Below are 20,900 nucleotides of genomic sequence, written 5' to 3'. Positions count from 1 at the left end.
CCTGCATTAGTTTTTATTACTAGACAGTTTATTCTCTTCTTCCGTCCAGAGAGGCCCTGGCCCCATGACCATTGACTAGTCTCACCTCTCTCGTAACTACCTAGATCCATACTAGCCTAACCTGTCAATCCCTTATCTCATTAGGGAGTCTGTCTTGCCAACCATTCTGTGTAGAGTCAGAAGATTTATTTGTCTCCTTCCTCAGCGCCTTGGCTCAACTGAAAACACCCTAGGTTTCCCCCCAGGACATGCGACTTCTATTGGACACTTCCTAACACCAGCTGTTTGAAGTGGAGACCTGTTGTCTGTATGAAAATAAATTACTTCCAGTGCTTCATATGGGTTTGTTCTTTTGAACCTGTAAACATTCCCTTTTGTCTTATTTACTTGTGTGCTCAGCTCAACCTCTTCTGAGAAAAGTCCAAAAGTGAATTTCAACTCCATGCCTTGTCTGAATTATACAATTAGAATTGAGTAAGGTTGAAATTGTTTGGGATTTATTCTATCTTTGGGTCTCAAAACCAGTAGTAAGTTAGAAGGAGCACTTAGAAGGGCAAGGTTTAGAGAGAACGTGATGGTAGATTTTGAGCTTTTTAAATCTGGCAGTTTAAAAATCTACATGACAGGAAAGAATGCTCCCTTATTAAGGGAGGCTATGCTGAAGGAGTAAACATGTATTGAGAGCTTACTCTGTGATAAGAAGGACTGTGGATTCCATTGTGTCTCCCCCTCCTCCAAATTCAGGTGATTCAGCCCTAACCTCCAATATCACAGAACGTGACCATTTTGGGAAATATGGTCATTGCAGATGTAGTTAGTTGAGATAAAGTCATACTGGAATACAACAGACCTTAAGCCAATACGGCTGGTGTGCTTATAAAAGGGGAAATTTGGCCACAGGCACACACACACAGGGAGAAAGTGACATGAACATGAAGGCCAAGCTAGGGGTGCTGTATTTACAAGCCCCAGAATGCCAAAGATTGCCAGCAAACCACCAGACGTGAGGAGAGAGGCATAAAGCAGATTCTCCCTCACAGCCCTCAGAAGCAAGGAACCCTGGTGCTGCCTGATTTGTGAGTTTCTAGCATCTAGAACCATGAGACAATACACTGCTGTTGTCTAATCCACCAGTTTGTTGTAGTTACTGGAGCCTTAGGAAATACTACAAGCACCATGCTAGTTTCACCTCCCTTGATCCTTTCTTTTTTTTTTTTTTCAACGTTTATTTATTTTTGGGACAGAGAGAGACAGAGCATGAACGGGGGAGGGGCAGACAGAGAGGGAGACACAGAATCGGAAACAGGCTCCAGGCTCTGAGCCATCAGCCCAGAGCCTGACGCGGGGCTCGAACTCACGGATCGCGAGATCATGACCTGGCTGAAGTCGGACGCTTAACCGACTGCGCCACCCAGGCGCCCCTCACCTCCCTTAATCCTTTCGACACTTTGAGGCATTTATTATCATCTCCATTTTACAGAAGAAGAGATGTGGTTCAGAGAGGCCAGGCAGTAGCCAATGTTACATAATGATAGTTATAAAGCCACTTATGTGCCTTCCTGACCTCAAAGCTGTGATATTTTCAGATCACAAAGCTGCCGCTCATAAGAAAGGAAAAGGGGGATGATGTGGGGGCATGAGGGCAAAGGTGGGAGGACAGACGGCTGGGAACTCAGCTGTAATGTCTCCCGTGGACTGAGGTGCACAGTGTCCAGCTACGTGCAACTCTGCAGCTGACTAGATTGCCCACTGGGCAACTTACTTCTCGCCCTTCTTTCCCACCTCCTGGCACGGGGACTTCACTCAGGCCAGACATCGGTTCAGGGCAAGCTCCTCTGAGTAATCAAAGCTCTTTATTCCCCAAGTCTCACATCTGATTAAAATAATTCAAGACTAAGTTGTAAATGACTCATAACCCTTAATATGTCTTTCCACTAAGGGATATTTCTATTTATAACAAGTAGCTGGGACAACATTAGTCTCCTGTGTTACTCTTCATTGCACAATTGAAGGGCTAGTAAGTGAAACAGGGTTTGGTTTCTAAAGGCAGCAAAATATTCCATTACACCATAAATTTAATTTGCATGTTTTTGTTATTTTAGCAAACTCTATTCTTCACTGATGGTGCTCACTCCAGCACAAATATCTGACAGTTCTAAGTCCAACTTAATGTGCCGTGCAGTTTTAAATCAACCATGTATCCTGTGTTCAGCAACATATAACAGAGTACAGTAGGCTAAAAATTAGCATCTGGATATCTGTAACTATCAAACTTTCCTGGATATTTGAAACATTAGGAAGTGGTTCCTGACCCTTCCAGCTCATGGCCTAGAAAACACTAGATTCAAACAAATAATCGCTGCATTAACAATAAAATCTTCTAGACAAGGAGTCACAAATTTGGAGACTACAGAGGACTGGATATAAGAAAACAACAACAACAACAACAACAACAACAACAACAACAACAACCCATATCCCACTCTTTGGGGAGCTTGTTTTTAGCATTAGCCTATCATTACCAGAAAAGATGGTAGGCATGGCATGGCCAAAAGAAACATTTCAAAAGAACCCATCAGTTTGTATTAAAAATTTTTTTTTAACATTTACTTATTTTTGAGAGAGAGAGAGAGAGCACGAGCAGGGGGTGGAGAAGAGAGAGAAGGAGACACAGAATCTGAAGCAGGCTCCAGGCTCTGATCTGTCAGTACAGAGCTCAGCGCAGGGCTTGAACTCACGGGCCACGAGATCACAACCTGAGCCAAAGTAGGACACTTAACCAACTGAGCCACCTGGACGCCCCAAGTTGTATTTTTTAAATATAAATTCTCCCTATTTTTTTTAAAGTTAGTGTATTAGTTTCTTATCACTTCCCTAAGAAATCACCGCAAAAACTGGTATTTATTCTCATACAGTCTGGAAATCAGAAGTCCTAAATCAAGGTGTTGGCATTGGCTCCTGCCTTCTGGAGGCTCTAGGGGGAGAATCCATTTCCTTGCCTTTTCCAGCTTCTAGAAGCTTCCCTAATTCCTCCGTTCATGGCTCCCCATCACATTGCCTTTCCCCCCTGTGTTTCTGTCAGAGCATCACCTCCTCTTGAGTCTCACCCTCCTCTCTCCATCTTAGAAGGACCTATGTGGTTAAACTGCCTCCTCTCCAGATGATCCAGGATAATTTGCCATCTTGAGATTCTTAATTACATCTGCAAGGTCCTTTTTCCCATCCATTTAAGACAACATGTCTACAGGTTCGGAGAATTAGGATATGAACATCGTTGGGAGGCCATTATTCTGCTTACCTCAGTTGGCAATTGATTTAAGTTAGAAAAATAACATACGGAGTGAAGTGATACGAAGTTTGGCACTTCTTTAAAAATCTCCAGCATGTCTTTTTCCCCCTGCTCAACCCTCAAAATGGGTAAACAGACAAAACAAGATGGACAATGATAAAAATTGGGTTATGTGCACCTGGAAGTTCATTGTTGTTTTTCACTATTTCTATGGCAAAAAATTAAATTCCTCTAATAAAAATTTTAAAAACTAAGCAATATGGAGACTGAGAAAATACACCTGCAAGCGAGCTAGGCATGGCCCCAGACTGCCAGCCTGCTGTCACATAATGAGCACCTACTTGAGAAATACACAAGGACACAATGCCTGAAAATGGATTCACAGAACTTACATGCAGGTTCCACACATGCCTTGTGCTCCTCAAGGGCCCCAACATTCTGCTGATGTGTAAATGTGACCTGAATTAACTGAAGGCTGGGGTATAACAGGGAGTATAAGCTGTTGAAACACACTGGCTAAGAGCAACCTCCATTCCATCCTCAAAACGTGTGTGTGTGTGTGTGTGTGTGTGTGTGTGTGTGTGCGCGCATGTGTGTGTTTACTCATCGTTCCCTAGCTGGTGGCTCTCTTGAAGAAATACCATCTTTGTCTCTATAGGAAAGGTGTATACCAAGAAAAAAAAAAAAGTGGGCATCTAGTGCAGGTGATTAAGCGAAGGGTCAAGGAAAGATATAAGCTAGTGATCTCTCTTGGAAAGCTGAAGTTTATTGGAGAAATTTTTATACACTGGGTTTCAAGATTTGGGGACTCTCAATGTTTCTGAAACATAGCTCTCACAAATGACAAAGGTCTCCATAATAATCCTCTGCCTCTAACATGCTACCTATTTCTTCCCCTTACTTATTCCCCCTAACTTTTGAAAAATCACCCTCTGCAAATTCTGATCTTGTGTGGGATGACTGTCCTGAGGGGCTTATGGTTCCATATTTTATCTGTGTATCCAGGGTATCCACATAATGCCTGGGATATAATGGGTGTTCCATAGACTCTGGATGAACTCTGAATGACTGGAGCCATACCCAGATAAACACTATAAACTGTCACTATCCAGCATTGTTTAAAGAGCCCAGACACCCATGATCTATGTGTCTCTCATGGACTTTCTTCATCCACCCAGGGCTCCAATTCCCTGTTCCTTTCACAAGGAGGGAGCTGTCCAGATTCAGCTTCCAGAAATGGATGAAAGGCTGCTTCTAATCTGTGACACTCACAGATAATTAAATTAGACTCTTCTCAGTCTGGTGGGGAAAGCTATTTTATATTTTCATTAACTCCAAAGGGCCATTTCAATTACAGTCCCTGTTTGGTAAACAAGTTATCTTTGACTTACAGCCTTTACTTCTCTAATGCCTAGGAAATATGCCCTTTAAAGGGATGCTGATGTGCCGCAGAAATTTCATAATTTGGTAAAAAAGTTATCTTTTGAAAGGCAGTTGACGCTATCATTAAATCCAAAAGGAGCAAGTTCTTAAAAGAAAAAAAAAGGATCTGCTTCAGCATCTTCCATTTTGTTTTCCCAGGGTGTGTTTGTGGGTTCCTTTGTTGATTTTCTCATTTATTTTTCCTTCAAAGGAGAAAGCCAAGAGTGCTTTGAAGGAGGAAGACTGTTAAAACATAGGGAGTATCTGGCTTCAACACCATGTCAGCATTATCTAAAGTCATGCCCTGGTTCTAACAGCTATTCAATAATGTCAGACTCCATAACTCTATTTACTTTATGAAAGAAATATCAACATGTTTGCTTTCAGTTGGATTTATCAAATTTTCAAGACTAAACAAACAAAAGCAAAAACGAATTTATTTTGGAGATATCTCAACATTTGTGTGACCAAGGACCAAGTGACAAATTCCAAAACCTACTTATCCTACTTTAGTTTAAATGCCTTCATAACTGCCCCAACTAGGAAGATTCTTTTTTTTTTTTTTTTTTTTTTTTTTTTTTTTTTTTTTTTTTTTCCTCTGACCTCCTGGAAGCAAAGAGGCAATGCAGTATTAAGAACATAAATCTTGCTGCCAAACAGTTCTGGTCTGCAAGTCAGCTCAGCTACTCACAGTGTGATCTTGAATGAGTTACTTATCTTCCCCATGCTTCAATTTCCTCATCTGTAAAATGGGGGTAATAAAAGTCCCTCTCCCGTAAGACCATTAGGAAGATGGAATCAGATAATGTGTATAAATGGCTTACAGTACTGTGTCCAGCAAAGATCAAGTTTTCAAAATGAGGGTTTCTCAAAATTTGGTCTGCATGTAACCTGCATCAGAATCAGCTGGGCTGCTAGCTCTAAGACCCAGTTATTCAAAAGTGCTAGGGGTGGCAGCAGGAACCTGCACTTAGAGCAAGGACCCCGAATAAGACTTATGTGTACTATTGCTAGAGAACAACTACAATGAGTGTTAATTACCATCGCCATTATACCATCAAGTATACAGCACTCGTTCTCCACTAGTGATTTCTAAAGACCACTACCCTTGGATTCCCTGCCTCGATATCACTGTGGCACTCGGTAAAAATACAGATTCTTAAATCCCAAATCCACTGAATCCTGGTATCTAGAGATTGAGACTACACATCTCTATTTTTGCAACTTCTCTGGAGACTCTGATACACAGCCTGCTGCGGGATTCGCTGGCCCACACAACTCATTCTGACTGGCTCAAAGCCCTTTATTTTTTAACCATTTAGCCAGTGTCTATGATAAATGTTGGTTGTAGAAATCGGCTGACCCGAAGACAGGTGTGTCTGCCCAAGTATACCTCTGAGCTATGAGGGGCTCTGCTCAGGGATTATCTCTCCTCATTTCTTCCTAATGTGACATCCATGAATATGTGCTTCCTGGATAGTTTTTTCCAAACTTTAGTCACCCATGTACCATTTTCATGAATTTCGTTGGTTCCACTTGTACTTTTATGGGATTGACTGCCAGCCGCTCATCCGATATCTATTCTTTTTCTTTTAAGTAAGAGGACTCCATAATTATTAGGAGTGACAATGTGTCCAGTTACAAAATTCTATTTCTGAGACCCACATTATCCTTCATGTCATCCCCCACCCCACCCCACCCCTCCCCAACGATCCCAACATAGACATGTCACCTGCCTTCACCCATTAGGCTTATTTACCTATTCAAGTTGACACTCATTTGGTTGGATGGCATATACAGACATGTCCTGCACTGAACAGGTCTCTTTTAGGTCTGCTGGTGTGCTCTTTGTAGCTGTCCAACAGGAGACAATATAAATGTTATTTCTGAGCAGAAGAGTAACCGTGAAAACAGGGCGACATGTTTTCCCTTCTCTTTCCAGTCTTCTGTTTTCTTCCTCAGATTTCCCTTCTGCAATGCACAATATATTTGTGGCCAACATGCTCCTTTCTGGAGTAAAAGAACCACAAGGAAAATTCCAAAGCCATCTGAATGTTCTACGAAAGCCCAGCAGAACTAAATGAGACATAAGAAGGCAGTGTTTCGAATGTAGTGCCATGTCTAGTGTTGAAATCCTTCCAGGTATGAACATTTTCAGGAGATCTTGGACCTTTTACAAAGGCTTTTACTTACACAAAATTACCTATATGCTAATTAAGTAGGAGATCTAACTTCAGATATATAAAATGGTAAATATAGTAGACTAGTAAGAACCTAAAAAAAAAAAAAGTGGCTTTCTGAAAAAAATGTTTTTGCCATTTTTTTTTCTGTCCTGCTTTCAGAACACATTCATTTATTCAATAAACATTTATTTAGTGTAACTTGTGTGCTGGGTACTGTGCTCAGTGCCTCGGTGCTATTTAATGGTAGTAAAACCCGGACAAGTCAGGAAAGAAGAATAAATAAGCAGCAAATATAAAAAAGTAACTTTGGCAAGTCTTATAAAGAAACAAAATAGGTTAATATGATTTAAATATGCTACGAAATGTAACAGAAATTAGTAACAGTTCAATTGCTGTCCTCTGACAGTTCAATGTTCTAGCTCTGTGGAAAACTTTTTTTAATCTAAATTTTGGCTTCCACAATATTAATTATCCATTAGGGTCACTTGCAAAAGTACTAAGCATTTACTTAATGTTTCTAACATAGGGATAAAAAGGTATTTTTAATGTTTATTTATTTTTTTATTTTATTTATTTATCTTTCATGAAATTTATTGTCAAATTGGTTTCCATACAATACCCAGTGCTCATCCCAACAGGTGCCCTCCTCAATGCCCATCACCCACCCTCCCCTCCCTCCCACCCCCCATCAACCCTCAGTTTATTCTCAGTTTTTAAAAGTCTCTTATGATTTGGCTCCCTCCCTAACTTTTCTTTTCCTTCCCCTCCACCATGGTCTTCTGTTAAGTTTCTCAGGATCCACCTAAGAGTGAACACATATGGTATCTGTCTTTCTCTGTATGACTTATTTCACTTAGCACAACACTCTCCAGTTCCATCCATGTTGCTACAAAAGGCCATATTTCATTCTTTCTCATTGCCATGTAGTATTCCATTGTGTATATAAACCACAACTTCTTTATCCATTCATAAAAATATGGAACGCTTCACGAATTTTCAGGTCATCCTTGCGCAAGGGCCACGCTAATATTCTCTGTATCGTTCCAATTTCAGTATATGTGCTGCCGAAGTGAGCCTGGGATAAAAAGTTTTAAAGGACTGTATTTACTTGGATTTAATCATCTACAGTCCTTGAGAATATGTACTCAGCAAGCTTGGAGTCTACCAAATATTTTTAAAACTTGGAATCTGCAAAATAATATGGTAATTCTTTTAATGGATGGATGGCTATCCATCCATTCATTCAACTACATAAGAAACGCTTACCCAATTCCTGCCGGGGTCAGGCTTCAGGGACTACAAAATGATTAAGACTTCACTCTTACATCTGAGGGATTCATAATCTCAATCACAGAAGAGTAGGTGACTGGAAGTGCTGGAAGAGGAAATGTTCTGGGAGTTCCAAGGAGGGAGACATTGATGCTGCCTCCTAAAAGGAGGGTTGTGATGGAGGAGAGGTCATTTGTCCTGGAGTGGCAGCTGGGACTCTCCTAGTCACAGAAGAGGAGGAGGAAGGTACAAGAGGAAAGTAGTGGCACGGGCAAAGCTTAGGAATGGAAATAATACATCCAGAGAATGTTTGCCAGCTCTATGGGGCAAGTGTGTTGGTTGAAGAGGAAAACAGACATCACAGGAAAGAACAGCAGTGATGTGTGGCCACCCTTTAATCCCCACACCGAGGTGTATGAAACCACTAACAGTTTTTTACAAAACACGACTTCCTGAAACCTACATGCTATGCTTACATCACACCCATGGTCCAGGGTCTCTCCTCTTAAGCCAGGCAGTCAAACAGTCATTGGTCCTCAGAAGACTTTTGGTGAGAGTTGTCTCTCCTGTGCCTGGACCGCAAAGACTAGGCCAACAGCTGAACCAGGGAACAAAATAACCCCTTCGATCCTGCACAGTAGACCTGGCCTCATTAGAACTATTTCTATATCTCCATTACCTCCTGTTTTAGGTTCCGTGTCCCGGTTGTACTGCACGTGCATCCAGGAACCACCGTAAATGTTTTCTGTCACAAGGTCATGAATTCACGCCCTTTATAGGGTTGTGTCCCATGACTTTATGTGAGCCCTTGATTTTTTTTTTTTTTTTTTTTTTTTTGGCCATGTGGGGTGGCTGAAGAAGAAGGCTGGCAGAAGAAAGGTGGGGAAGGCATCCGGCAATCCACAGAATTGGCTGTGATGCTGACAGAGATGCTGGCCCTGTGGCAAGAATCTGACCTACATTGTTCTCGCTTCTCTCCCTTCTGATCCCTCACATCCCACTCTCTCTGTGTGCCTTTCTCAACTTGTAGCAGGAATCCCTTACTTCTTTCCAAGGCGGAGCTCATGGCGCTAGCTCTACCCCATTAGCTACTTTTCACTAATGCTTCCCATGTTTAGCCAGTGCTTCCCATTCAGGCAACAACCTGGACTTTTGTGTGCCCCCCAAACTTGAAGCTCATTCCCTTTTGCTTTTCTTGGCCTCATAGATAAAGATTGTTTTTTATAGACTGGCCCTAGCACTGACCCTCAAATTAAACCCTCATGCCTAGAGGCGCCTGGGTGGCTTAGTCAGTTAAGCATCAGGTCATGAGCCCTCAGTTTGAGGGTTCAAGCCCCACATCGGGCTCTGTGCTGACAGCTTGGAGCCTGGAGCCTGCTTCAGATTCTGTGTATTCCTCTCTTTCTGCCCTTTCCCTGCTTGCGGTCTGTCTCCCTCTCTCAAAAATAAATAAACATTAAAAAAGAATTTTATTTTATTTATTTTTTTTAATTTTTTTTTCTTTTTTTTAATGTTTATTTATTTTGAGACAGAGAGAAAGACAGAGCGTGAGTGGGGGAGGGGCAGAGAGAGAGGGAGACACAGAATCTGAAGTAGACTCCAGGTTCTGAGCTGTCAGCACAGAGCCCGACGCGGGGCTCGAACCCACGAACCGTGAGATCATGACCTGAGCCAAAGTCAGACGCTTAACTGACTGAGCCACCCAGGCGCCCCTAAAAAAGAATTTTAAGTGCTCATGCCCGTCTCAGCATTATTCCTACTGGAATGAGCTGTATGTTTTCATTTAACTCTTCTCCTGTAGCTCCAACTTCGCTCTGTGGTAACACCCACATTTTATTGAATGAGTATTCCAGCACGAGATATAAAGAGTTTTCTTTGTAAGGATTTCTTTGAATTTTAATTTAAACATATGGTACATTATCTCCTTGGTGGATCTGAGTATGTATTTTGCAATTGAGGCTATGGTTTCTTATAACTTCAGTGTGTTTAAGTTGCTTTAATAATAATGATATTTACATTTGTAAGTATTTACCAAACACCAGGCATTACTTTATAAGCATTATCTTATTTAATCCTTAAACAATCCTATGAGGTATGCAATTCCTATCCTCACTATAGAAGTCAGAGATCTTGAGGGGCACCTAGGTGGCTCAGTTGGTTGAGCATCCAACGTCAGCTCAGGTCATGATCTCACAGTCTGTGAATTCGAGCCCCACATCAGGCTCTGTGCTGACAGCTGGGAGTCTGGAGCCTCCTTTGGATTCTGTGTATCCCTCTCTCTCTGCCCCTCCCCTGCTCATGTCCTGTCTCTCTCTGTCTCAAAAATAAATAAAAAATCATTTTAAAAAATTAAAAAAAAAAAAGTCAGAGATCTTGAGTCCCATACCCAGTCTACACAACTATACTTTAGTGTTTGTTATGCCACAATACTCTCTTGTTTGTTACTGGTGGACACACAAAGGATGCTGGATCCCCAACATTTAGAATGCTTAGTATGGTCTAGGAAAGACCAAGTGGTAATATATTATAACAGGAAAATCCCTCCCTGAGGAAGAAGACCACAGTTAGAGAATAGTTTCCCTCTATGTTCTTCCCCATTGGAAGCAGAGGACCAGGAAGCTCATATTTCTGCTGAGTAGTTGCTCAAGACCAGATCACTGGACTCTAGGCCAGCTTCAGGGGCAAGAGGCCTGTGTTTAGAAGGGCCTCATGCTTGGTTTACATGCTTTCTAATGCTGTCTTGAAATTCTTAATAATTTTTGAACGAGGGGCCCCATGGTTTTACTTGGCGGTAGGTTTCAGAAATTGTGTGGCCAGTCCTGACCACTCTGTAAGCTCCATAAACACAGACACCGTCTGTTTCGTTCACTGTTGTAGCCCTAACACCCAGGACAAGTCTGGCGCAGAGCAGGTGTTTTGTGTGTGTTTGTGTATCCAGTAGTCCCCCCTTATTTGCAGTTTCGCTCTCTGTGGCATCAGTTACCTGTGATCAACTGCAGTCCAGAAGCAGCTGGCTCTCCTTCTGAAGTGTCGTCAGAGGTCAAATAATAATAGTCTGACACTAGGTCACAGTGCCCGCGTCATTCGCCTTGCTTCATCTCATCACATGGGCATTTTCTCCTCTCACGTCACAAGAAGAGGGACATAGTACCAGACAATAAGAGTACAGGACAATATGGTATTTTGAGAGAGACAGAAACCATATTCACAGAACTTTTGTTCCAGAATATTGTTATAATTGTTCTATTTTATTATTAGTTGTTGTTAATCCCTTACTATGCCTACCTTTTTTTATTTTTATTTTTTTAATATAATTTATTATCAAGTTAGCTAACATACAGTGAATACAGCGTGCTCTTGGTTTCGGGGTTAGAGTCCTGTGATTCATCGCTTACATACAACACCCAGTGCTCATCTCAACAAATGCCCTTCTCAATGCCCCAGATATCATGTTTTCACTCATGTGGAACTTGAGAAACTGTGCCTAATTTTTAAATTAATGTTATCATAGGTATGTGTTTATAGGAAAAAACAGTTTCTATAGGGTTTCTATAGGAAAAAAAAGTTCTATAGGTAGAAAAAACAGTTTCTACAGGAACCACTATCTGTAGTTTCAGGCATCTTAGTGGGGGTTGTGGAACAGATCCCCCCATGGAAAAGGGGGGACTACCGTGTGTGTGTGTGTGTGTGCGTGTGCGTGTGTGTGTTTAATTTAATGAAAGATTGGACTGAAGCAGAAGCCAATGAGTTACTCAAGAGAGTCCACATTTTTGGTAAGAAGTTCATATTGGATTGAAGGTGGGAGAGTCTAGAATGTTTAGGGAACCAGACAAGAGTCCTTGGCTTTTACCAAGACTATTAGACAGCAGGGCACTGGTCTCAAAGGGAGTGACCTGAGAGGTAGATCCCTGTAGCTTTTGCAGACAGGGTTTGGACTCTACCAAGTGGTTGAAACTGCCCTCACCACCATGAGTCACATACTTGTACTCATATTGCTTATTTGTACCCGTGTGTGTGTGTTCACCACACAGTGAATCACTTGTCTGTCTGTTTGCTTTCTGTCCCACTTCTTGCTCTTCTCTGCTGTGATGGTTAGTTTTATGTGTCAACACAGCAAGGTTATGCTATCCATCTACTCAATTAAACACTCATCAACGTGCTGCTGTGAAAGTATTTGTAGAAGTGGTTTAGGTCTATCAGTACTGTCCTCTGAGATGCCTCTGATGCTCAGCACATCGCAACCCATCTTCCTCCCGCCCCTCCACGTGGACCGACCTTACTCTCGCCAACACGCCCAAAACCACGAAGCACACCCTGAGGGCTCCAGTATGCCCTGCTTTCCTTCCTGGGAAACCCCACACTACACCCACTAGGCCTAGCCTGCGAGTGTTCCCCATGATGGGAAAAAAGGAGATTATCCTTGACAATCTGGGTGGGCCCCATCCAATCAGTTGAAAGGCCTTATCAGCAAGACTGAAGTTTCTCAGAGGAAGAAGAGGTCCACCTGTGGAGTGCAGCTTCAGGTCCCGCCTGCAACTCTCTCAGTGTCCAGCCTGTCCTTCTCAGTGGTCTGTCTTATTGGTTTCAGATTTGCCAGCCCCCACAATCACATAAGTCAGTTCCTTGAACTAAATCAATCTCTCTCTCTACCCCCACCCTCACCCTCCAGCCGCTGGCTTCAGGAATAGAGTAAACAGCTGTTCTCTGTGATACTCCTTCCAAAATCATCTGGAAAAATAGTATCTACCTTGAACATAATAAAATCAGTTTACTATATATCACTCAGGGTCAAGCAATACCTGGTAGTTCAGAGAGAACTGAATATATGGAGCTGGTAACAAAGTCTTTGGAATAGTTGGACAGCCAAAGTGGGAATGAGGAATCAACCCTGGGGCAGCAGTTGTTTGAAGCTCTTCTGGTTGTACAGCTGACGGGACCAAGAGAGGGTAGTGATGACAGCAGAGCTCAGGAGTGGGGAGTTTCTGAGGACCAGAACAGGAAGCAGAACCGTGGTAGGACAATAGGGAGCTTGGCCAATGGAAGAAGGGACTGGCAAGTAGGAGCTAGAACCAGACGAGGAACAGCTACTCCGGGAGACGGTTATCCAAAGAAGAAATACCTTGGCTATTCCATGTTCCCGCCCTCCAATTTCTACCTATGCCTCACCTTGTTCTAATTTAAGTAGATAGCAGTATCTACAGGAAAACTGAGAATCAAATGAAGTATCATATGAAAAGGAGGAAGCATGGTTAGCACTACATAGAGTATTAATAGGAGTACATGCGGTAAAGTGCACACTGTTATTAACAGTGTACTCATTTTTTCTCTCTATCCATATTAAGACCTGAGGATCAAAGACATGCATACTATTCTAGATAGACTTTCCAGAGAGGTGTAGCAACTCTGGGACCTCCTTGCTCTCCGCCAGGAAGCAATGTCTAAGAATAACACTGGATCCTCTGCTAGCCCTGCAGGGCTCATCAGCTATGAAATGATATCACTGCCATAGCAGCATATCCTTAACCAAGTCTGATCCCTGCTACCCCTGTGCTAATCATGTGTTTCAACTGCACATGACAGCACTTCCGATTCCCTGGAATGGGTTGTCTGTGAGGCATTCTACTTCCTTACAGGAAGCATCTGCAGAGGAGAGTATCACACAGAAGGTACACCATAAACAGCCCGACACTCAGCATCGTGGAGTCTGAAACACACTTCTGTCTAGGATTTTCCTGGGTCTCTGGATCATCAGTAAGTTTTGAAAATTAGCCAGTCCAAACTCAAGAACATCCTTCTTGTCTTTTCATCATTCGCTTCCCACAGTTTATTCCTTACAGCATCTTCTTATGTGCTTTTCATTTGCCAAACGCTGTTGGATTTAGTCCGTTTCATCTCCACCTTAGAGAATCGGTGACCTTTTTCATTATACTCACTTTTCCCCTCTATCCATCTTAAGCCCTGAGGATCAAAGGCATACATGCTATTCTAGATAGATTTGCCAGAGAGGCATAGCAACTCCGGGACCTCCTTGCTCTCTGCCAGGAAGGAATGTCTAAGAATAACTCTGGCTTTATACTCACAATGTGGGGAGTGTATGGTTTTGGGTAGAAAACACATTAACCATGACAACACGAAGGGCTGTAGATGTATTGCAGCTGGTATCAACAATTGCTCTGTTTTAGGAGTCTGTAAATACACTCATCCTGACCTCTTTTGCCTCTTCATACAAGCCTCGCCTCCAACAAATTCTGGAGTCCTCTCCAGCTTCATCCCCCTGAGTGTCCTACACAGTCCTGTCTGCACTCTTTTCTCTCCCACCCCCACAGGAACTCAGTTCTCTTTACATCTGCATGGCGTGCAAAGAGGTGTGACTTAGGTTAAAGGAAGTGGTTTCCTTAATAAGTAAACATGTGGTCTCAGTGGCTGCAAAGATCCATTCTCATTAAATTAAAATTGAAAAAGGGATCATCCTCTTGACAATGATGATGATGACAATGATGGTGATACAAGTAAAAAAAAAAAATACCCATAGACCACTTGAGTTTAGTTTTACTATTTTCTCATTAAGAGAATATTATGGAACAATCTCTTCCTACTGCTTCTATTACAACAGTCACTAATTATCTACAGTTGACCCCATTCATAAGAAAAAACTAAGTCCCCTATAACACAGATTTTTTTTTTAAGTGAGAAAAAAAGGCTGAAAGCTTTGCTAGAAGGCTACTCAGACAAAAAAATAGAAACTGTCCTATGTCAGACTAAGAAGCTAAGCAATTTTGAAAAATCCATTCACATTGGAACAGGACATCCCAACTGAATGAGGTGCTATGTATTCATTCATGGGACAGATGTCTCTGAGCACATGCTCTATGCCAAGCACCGTGTTAGGAACTGGGCACGTCGTGACAAGCAGAACCAGACAGCATTCCCCAGAGGGAGCTTATAGACTGGAAGGGGGGATAGATGCTACACAAACCATCAAACGAACAATAAATATACAATTATAAATGGTGATAAATGCTGCCACTAAGAGGCTTACATAGAAGTTCTACTAAGTCAAGTCCACTTTTTCCTACTCTGGAAGCTTTGCTATTCTCCTGTTTTGTTTTGTTTTTAATTTTTACTTCAATAGTTGACATGCAATGTTGTATTAGTTTTACATTTACGAAGCCTTCCTATTCTTAATTCTGAAATTCCCTTTGCACTGACTGCCATTAGAGGCAAGTGTTAACATGGTCAATGAATTTGATGGGCACACCTGGAATAAAAGGTGCACGGATGTTGCCAGCTTTCTGGATGTATTTTTGCAAACAGCAGATCCCTACAAATATGATCCTTCACCCACACCCTGTTCCCATGACTTTTTTGGGGGAGGGGATGTTTATACAGCTGTTAAAAAGAAAAAAGTGGGGGGGGGGGAGAAACAGCTTTTGGGACTCACTCAAATAAAACAAAACAAAACAAAAAACAAAACAAAACAGAGAATCCAACCAAAACAGATAACTCCTATCCTGCTTTGATTTTCTACTTTCTCAGGCTTTAAAAAATCAGTTCAGAGAGTTTTCATTCACAGGGTGGATAGTGACTGACGGGACCGATGAGGTTCAGCAAAGTTCTGTTGTGGCCCCAGGAATGACATTCAAATGATTTAACAACCGCACAGCCACCCATCGAAGCGGGAGCCGTGGGAAGCAAGCTGTCGGTCCCAAGCAGTGTGCACCAGCCTAGGACCGGGCCTGGGAGGCAGCCTCGCCCTCTCCCATGGCACTTTTTTGGCCCTCCATCACGTTCCAGCACCCTTAGGTCTCACGACTGATTGCAGTATAACAAGGTCTTCCAGCCAATCAAACGTTTATTGAGCACATCCTGTGTCACTGAGCCCCAGGCAGTGGGTAGGTAAGAAGACACAAGCCATCCTTGTCTTCATGGATGAACTTGTCTTCAAGTTCAATGGAACTTGAGTCAGTGGTCAAACAAATGATTGCAAATTGTGATCATGAACAAAGCGGATGATGATATGAAAGAGCAGAGTGAGGGAATGACTTCATTTTTTTTTAACATTTATTTATCTTTGAGAGACAGAGAGAGACAGAGCACAAGCAGGAGATGGGCAGAGAGAGAAGGAGACACAGAATCCGAAGCAGGCTCCAGGCTCCGAGCTATCAGCACCAAGCCCAACGCGGAGTTTGAACTCACAAACCGTGAGATCATGACCTGAGCCGAAGTCGGACGCTCAACCGACTGAGCCACACAGGCGCCCCCGGAATGACTTCATTTAAATAAACTCATTCTCACAAGGACTGTTAGGACTTAAAGGGTAAGTCTTGTATGAGGTATTTGCAGCTTAAGAAGGGACAAACCACTAAGCCAAAGAAGTGAATCGTTAATGATGGGATTTCAGCCATAAAATGGCATAATGAGAAAATTATTTGGAGAGATGGCACATTGGACAGGGGTTTTTCCTAATCCCATAAATCACCTCATCTGGGAAACCATCCGGGGAGCCTATTTTTAAAGCTGGCCGAAATTCACAAATACAAAAAAGTCCTTGTCTAGAAGGGGGGAAATACTGAACCGTTCCAGAGGTTCCTCTTAGGATAGGATCAAGCAGGAAGGAAGGAAGTTCTTTCAATGTTAATTGTACTCAATTCTGTATTGTTTGAGTTTTTAATGAGACTTTATTACTTTTTTTTAATGTTTATTTATTTTTGAGAGAGAGAGACAGAGCATGAGTGGGGGAGGGGAAGAGAGAGAAGGAGACACAGAGTCTTTTTTAAATTAAATTTTTATTATTTATTTTTGAGAAAGAGAGAGAGAGACAGAGTGCGAGTGGGGGAGGCGCAGAGAGAGAGGGAGACACAGAATCTAAAGCAGGCTCCAGGCTCAGCTGTCAGCACAGAGCCAGACGTGGGGTTTCAACTCACAAACCATAAGATAATGGCCTGAGCCGAAGTCAGACGCTTAACCGACTGAGCCACCCAGGTGTCCCAAGGAGACACAGAATCTGAAGCAAGCTCCACACTCTGAGCTGTCAGCACAGACCCCAACACAGGGCTTGAATTCACCTGGTCTCACGAACTGCGAGATCATGACCTGAGTTGAGCTGGATGTTTGACTTAGCCACCCAGGCGCCCCTGATCACCATTTTGACTGGTAAGCTCTTAATGAGAATGTAAATGATCAGCTAATTATGCAAAGCAAGAGTTTGGGAACGCCACCAAGAAGGAAGCAGAGGCAGTTAATTTGCTCATGTCCACAGACTGGAAATGGTCCACTATCATCGTGCCATATGTGTAGCCACAGGACACAGGGATGATCCCATCCTGCAGTCTCAAAGGCCTACGATCTGCAGAGGACTGAAGTCCTAAAAACGGCTGTGGTTCTGCTTATTTACATATGGTTCAAACTAAACTCAAGACTTCACTTCAAAACAGAATATATATAGTATGCTGAAGTAAAAAGAGTCTCTTGGTAGATTTCCCGACTGTAAAATTCTTCATTAATTCCTCAAAGCTAAACCTTTCTCTCTTTAGGAGAGCACTACTTTGCCGGTGCTCATAACTGCCCACTGGGTAAGCTGTCTGCACACAGCCTAAACCCACCAGCTTGTACCATGTGCCTTTCCACTCCTCTCTGCTTCTCATGGCCTTATGTCATCCTTCCAGGGGAAAGTCTCCCTGATTCTCCAGGCTTATCTGGCCATTCTTCTCATTGGCTTTCTCAAACCCCAGGTTAATTCTCCATTCTCACCTTTTCATGTTTGCTCATAACAGAACCCCCATCTGTAATGCTCTCCTCCAATTTTTGCTGCACCAAGCTTTTACCCACCCCTTCATGTCCGTGCACCTCCTCTAAAATACCCCTGCCTGCTTGTCATTAGCTGCAGAATCACTTGGTATGCATTTACTCTCTGCCAAGGACCCAACTGGGTACAGTGGATACAACAGTGAAGACAAAGCAGGTCCCTACCTCCAGGAGCTTAGTGTCCAGTGAGGGAGATAAGAATAAAAAAGGGAAGTTGACAGGGGCACCTGGGTGGCTCAGTCAGTTAAGTATCCGACTGCGGTTCAGGTCACGATCTCGAGGTTCGAGCCCTGCATCAGGCTCTGTGCGACGGCTCAGAGCCTGGAGCCTGCTTTGGATTGTGTCTCCCTCTCTCTCTGCCCCTTCCCCACTCACGCTCTCTCTCTCTCTCTCTCAAAAATAAATAAACGTTAAAAAAATTTTTAAAAAGGGAAGTTGACAAATAATTCAAATTGTGATAGGTACTATATTAGTTTCCTATGGCTACTGTAACAGGTTACCACAACTTGGTGGCTTAAAACAACAGAAATCCATTTTCTTACAGCTCTGGAGGCTACAAGTCTGAAACTAGTGACATTGGCCAAAGTCAAGGTGCCCACAGATCTCTACTCCTTCCAGAGGCTCTAGAGGAGAATTTTTTTCTTTGCCTTTCTAGGCAAAGCTGTATCCACAGCTGTATTTGTTGTTGTCGTTGTTGTTGTTTTTGCATTCCTTGGCTCAACGGTCCCCTTCCTCCAACTTCAAAGCCAGAGAACACAGCATCTTCTCTCCCTGAATGTTTTCCCCTGCTTCTGTGTGAAGTTTCTCTCTGCCTCCCTCTTATAAAGGTAAGAGGGATTGTGATTATACAGAGGGTCCACCAGGATAATCTAGGACTACCTCACAGCATGATCCTTAATCGCTTATTCTGTGATTACAGATTCAAAGACCCCTTTTTTCATAGAAGATAATGTTCACAGGTTCCAGGGCTTAAGACCTGGCTCTACCTGGAGGCCATTACTGAGGTTATCACAGAGCCTCTGCAGAAAACAAGCAGGATGGGAAGACAGGGCACTGCCTCTAAATGAGGTGGCCAGGGAAGGTGAATGCCATGAGGGAACTTTAAGTCAAGAATTAAAGAATGAGAACAAGTCTTGGTCTTTGATTTTTCATCAGTGTCCATCTCAAAATATAAATGTGCATTTAAAAAGTTAATCAGAATTCTATGTAAATAATTTATAATAATGGTGAGCCGCAGAACTGTGTCATTTCCATCTCAGGAGAATCTAGCTTATTACCCTTTGAAATGGTCAGGTGGACCAAATGACAATATGTGCATATGCAGATTTGTTTTTTGTATGCTTCTGAAGCTAATTGCTGGCTGATGCTTTTGCTAAAAACCCTGATTCTCTATTTATGTAAGCCTCACTTCAAAACAAGTTTGAAGAATTAAATAACAATTTTGACAATGATAAAAGCCTTGATAAGGATATAGACCATTGGTCAATTCACTAAACATTCAGAGTAGCCATTCAACTGTCAGGAAAATCCACTTCTATTCATTTGTTCCAAATTATTGGATATTAGCCAATTGAGCCTTGAAATCTATAATTTAAAGAATTGTTAAGGGTTTGTGGTTATTTTGCAAATGTCAAAGATGTGTTTTACTAGTAAAAAATAGAAGATTGGTAAGAACTGTTGTTTCTTTTCTTTTTTAATAATAGATGCTTCTCTTTAAATATTAAATGCTTTTCTTGTCTTAGCAAAAGTAATAGCTATTGAAGAAGATGTTTGGAGTGCTGATAATGTTCTCTTTCTTGATCTAGATTCAAGTTACACGACCATGTTCACTTTGTTAAAATTCATCAAGCTGTACTGATAACATACGTACATATGCATGTATGATATTTATTAAAATTAAAAGATAGCAATTCATTTATTGCTGGAAAAATCAGAAAATGCAGTAAAGCAACAAGAAGTACATAAAAACCACCATTATTTCCTGAAAATTTTAGTTGGAACATTTCAATTCACCCATTCTTTATCCATCCATTTATCTGTCTTTACGTGACAGACTGAAGATGGCCACAAACCCATCACTAGATGGAATCTCTTTCCTTTCTCCAGGCTGGCCTTGCGACTAGTTTTGACTACCAGCATGCAGCAGACATGATGCTTTAGAACTTTGAAGGTTGGGTTTTAGAGGTTCGCCACTTCTGCTTTTGTATACTTGGAACACTCCCTCCTGGGATCCTGCAAGCAGTCCAAATCATACGGAGACGGCACACAGAGAACCAGCGTGCTCCAGTTGACAATCCCAGCTGAGGTGCCGGTGGACAACCAGGACCGACTCCCTGCTGTATGTGTGCGCCATCTTGAATGGGGTAACTCAGTCAAGTCCCAAGATGACTGCTGCCCCAGCTGATAGCACATGGGGTGCAAGTACTTTCTAGCTAAATCCAGTCAGCACACAGAATGGTGGAGATAATAGAATGGTAGTTTTAAACCACTACCCCAATTAAAAATCATTCAACAGGTATAGAAATTACTGAGCAATAAATAGCTGAAATTCTCTACTTGTACCTTGTTCTATTTACAAATTTATCATTTAATTTACCTACAAACTGTCTTGGTCAGCATGGTGCATTATCACTACAGTTTTGGGCTGGCCATGAGATGGGAGAAAACGGGGCTGGGTGCCAGGAAGTGGGATGGACCATCGCTACTAGCTTGTGGAGTGAAGGAAACAGAAGTAAAAGCCACAGAGCAGGGCCATCCTGGGAAATCTGACTGGAGAGGAAGACAGAATGTGAGCCCAACACAGCCATGCCCAGTCTGGTTCAGCCTGAGAATGGGGAATTGGAAAACTGAAGCTGGAAGGAAAAGTAAACAGTTCAGGTACAGGGTAAAACATGCCTCCACGTCCCCACACTCATGCGAGGGAAAGAGCTTGG

At 42.4% G+C, this 20,900-nt stretch overlaps 1 protein-coding gene and 1 non-coding gene across 4 annotated transcripts in view; both read right to left on the bottom strand.

Annotated features, from left to right (window-relative positions):
- Positions 1-20,900, bottom strand: part of SNTB1 (syntrophin beta 1) — a 237,128-nt gene that overhangs the window by 43,596 nt on the left and 172,632 nt on the right. The window lies entirely within an intron of this gene.
- LOC123587036 lies at positions 7,865-7,969 on the bottom strand. Its single transcript, XR_006707106.1, has one exon. It is a non-coding gene; the product is annotated as a U6 spliceosomal RNA (small nuclear RNA).

The sequence above is a fragment of the Leopardus geoffroyi genome, chromosome C3 (genome assembly GCF_018350155.1).
Source record: "Leopardus geoffroyi isolate Oge1 chromosome C3, O.geoffroyi_Oge1_pat1.0, whole genome shotgun sequence".
NCBI classification, from domain to species: domain Eukaryota; kingdom Metazoa; phylum Chordata; class Mammalia; order Carnivora; family Felidae; genus Leopardus; species Leopardus geoffroyi.
This window is presented reverse-complemented; position numbering and strand designations above follow the sequence as displayed.